The sequence below is a fragment of the Erithacus rubecula genome (assembly GCF_903797595.1).
Source record: "Erithacus rubecula genome assembly, contig: scaffold_750_arrow_ctg1, whole genome shotgun sequence".
NCBI classification, from domain to species: Eukaryota; Metazoa; Chordata; class Aves; order Passeriformes; family Muscicapidae; genus Erithacus; species Erithacus rubecula.
The window spans coordinates 18,419-21,840 of NW_027635589.1; positions in this window are offsets into that span (position 1 = coordinate 18,419).

The window sequence follows — 3,422 nt, forward strand, 5'->3', positions numbered from 1 at the left end:
GGAGTTAAGGATAAAAGGAGGCTGAACTCTCTGAAGCCTCAAGAGAGAAAAATCTGTGGGTGTGTGCCCTGTAAAGATGCCACCTCCTAGGACAGTGGCTGCCTTTGGTGCACCAAATGTTTCCTCTCAACTGACATCAGGAAACTGGGATGGTGAGTTTTGTTTCCCATGGAAAAGAGCCAACATTGATATCCAAGGCCCTCTCACTGGGACTGGGCTTCCACCTGCTAAAATTTCATAGGGTGCAGGATTTCTCCCCGACCAAAGCTGCCAACTCCTAGGACCATGGCTGCATTTGGTGTGCCAAAAGCCTCCTCTGAACTGACATCAGGAAACTGGGATGGTTAGATTTGTTTCACATGGAAAAGAGCCAACAGTGTCCGTTAGCTAGGACTGGGCTACTGCCCTCTCAAAGTCCATATGGTGCAGGATTTCTCCCAGACCAAAGCTGCCATATCCTCGGACCATGGCTGCCATTGGACTGTCAAATGCCTTCTCCTAAGTGACATCTGGAAACTGGCATGGTGAGATTAATGTCATGTGGAAAATAGCTACCATTCCAATTCAGGGCCCTTAGCCAGGAGTGGATTTCTGCCAGACCAGAGTTGCCACCACCGAGAAGCCCGGCTGCCTTTGTTGCACCAAACACCTCCTCCTAACTGAGATCTGGAAATGGGGATGTTGATTTTGTATAGGGCACAACCTCCATCCCCTATAGGGCAGGACACCATCCCCTACAGGGCACAGCCCCATCCCCTATAGGGCACAGACCCATGTGTTAGGAAGGATGAGGAGTTGACAGGAAGGTCTCACAGATGTGTGTGTATAACAGAAAGATTTTTGAATGTAGAATCTGAAGAAGGAAGAGAGATGAGAGCAAGTTGTGATTTAGAAGAAAAGAATTGCTGAGCCAGTCTTACCGGGTAACTAAGAAGGCAAAGGGCAGTGAGTTGGAAGGGGCTTTTATGACTCTGAGCAAAGGATAAATCCACCTCAAACAAAAGATGTTTTTGCCAAGGAAAAGAATTTTCACAGGCAAACAAAAATACCATGTTGCAAGTAGAGAAAAGATCTCAGGATTTTCCACCGCAAGCAAACTGATCCTAGCTTAAACTGAAACACACTAACCATTTGTGATTGGAAAATAGTAACAAGAATATTGTAATGTCAATAGGTATGATAGGTTACAGGTGATAGTGAAGGCATTGAGTGGTTGTCACGTCTTAGGATGCTCTGTAATGAAAATTATTGAATGCATTGTAACCAGAACTAGAGGAAGCTTTCAGAGGAACCCACAGATGTGGCTGTCAGGCTGTGGGCTGGGCTCTTGTCACCCACGGCCTGTGAACTGCTGCATCACATGGATACAATAAACAGCATTTTAAATCATAAATAAATTACTGAATCATTTGGATATAATAAGCAGCATTTTAAAGAGCCCGCCTGGAGTTCCACATCCCTCATTTCAGGCTCTTACAATCAGAGAGTCTCACATGCAGCAGCTTGATGGAGTGTTTTCTTAAATGAATTTCTTTTCATTTATTGCCAATTCATGCCAGTTTTATTTCTTTTGGATAATACAATGTCTGATGACTAAAAATAAGCGCTGGTTCTGAAAGCGAACAAAATGAGAACACTGTGTCAAAATGCCAGAGGCTCAGTTCTAAAAACTCAGCAAGAAAAAAAATGGCTTGAAGTGGTTACTATTGATATTTGCATTTGTTTATGAAGACAGGAAAATGCCAAAGTATTTTTTTACACTGCTCTATGTAGGGATTTTTCAGGTATTATATCTTTGTAAATGATTTACTGAGTCCTACACAGAAATTGCAGGAAACGGAGTTCTATCTATTCTTAAGATTCGATTGCAGGAATTGATAGGAAGTGGAAAGAAAGCTGTGAGTCAGCTGTGAAAAGTGGTGTGGAAGCAAAGGTCTTTTACATCAGCAATCCCATAACACCAAGGGCTCTGCACTGTTTTAATTAGACTGTGCAGATGTCAGAATATATTATTCTAATACAATTTAGCATGGCCAAAACTGAGGTGAGTCACACTGACATCCAGTCTGGTTTACTCACACTCCAATTTTAAGTTCTGTCATGGCTGTCAAAACTTTACCATTGAATTAGAGGATGCAGGTTCTTCTGCTGCATGCATTAAGGAGATGAAGAAAACAGAAACTTAAATTTGAGCAATTCCTCTATTGTCACCAAGAACAAAATCGATATGAGTAATAAAAACATCTTAAATGCATGCTAGAGAAAATTCTTCCTGGTCAGACACACTGAGTGAACATGGCTGTGTCCTGGCAGTGTAAATACAGCCAATCATCCATTTGGGCATGTCCTTAAAATCTGCACATGGACTGCACAGTCCTGTTAGGATACCTGCATTTGTACTGCAGTGTGAAATACAAGACCGGGTGCTGGGCAGGGGGAAACTTGTTGCTTCCTCTAAGTGCAGTAAGGAGAGTTTAGGGAAACTGCCATCAGCAGAAAGATGAAAGATAATTCTTTTGAATATGATAATTATCTTTTTTTGAAAGATAATGCTTTTGTTTCCTGCATTTACAGTGCCTTTTGATCTTTTGGGAAACAGAAGATGCCGATCTTACTTTCATCAAGCTTAAGTTGTCAGAGTGGTCCACAGAGTTCATGGTATTCACAGCAGTGTCTGGTCAGTCACATGCTGCTGAAGCTCTTCTGAAGATCACTTTTAATAGATAATTAGTATTTCAAAGACCACTGGTGTGCAATGACTACAGTACAATGACTGGAATGTGAGAGCAGTGAATTAACTTGCAGTGCTGCTGTGTTCTGCACAGCCTGGCAGCTAAAGCAGCAGTCCCTTTATTTGATATGCTCTGCCCCTCTGACCTGTCTCATAGCAGCAAAGCACAGATTTTACTGCTGCCTGTCTGTCATTAAAGTGTGTCTGAAGGTGTTTTGCAGTTAGGGAGGGCATTAAAAATGCCACTTCAGTCAGTGCAGAGCTTCAGTGACAAAAATGCCACAAGCTGCTGTTGCTTTGAACGTGCAGAACCAAAGTCCTGCCAAAACACAGCAGTGGTGATTTGCTGATGCTGTGTCTGGCTCTGTTGCCGTGGAAGGGTTATGGATCAGTGAAAAAACAGCAACAAGACACTCTCTTGCTTGGTGCAGAAAAGACAAAGAAGGAGCAATTTATTGAAAGAAACCATTGCCTTAAATAAGACAATTCGTGGAAAACAAAATACAAACAGATCATTGGTCAGAGAAGGAGACACATTTCCTCCCTGATTCCACATGGATCTTGCAGGTGTTTATCTCTGTTATGATTCCTTGTCTAATGTTAACAATAGAGAAAAAGTCTCCAGCTTGGAAAAAATCCTGGCTGGAGCTGGGAAAGTTTCATGTTTCCAGAAAAATACACAGAACTTGAG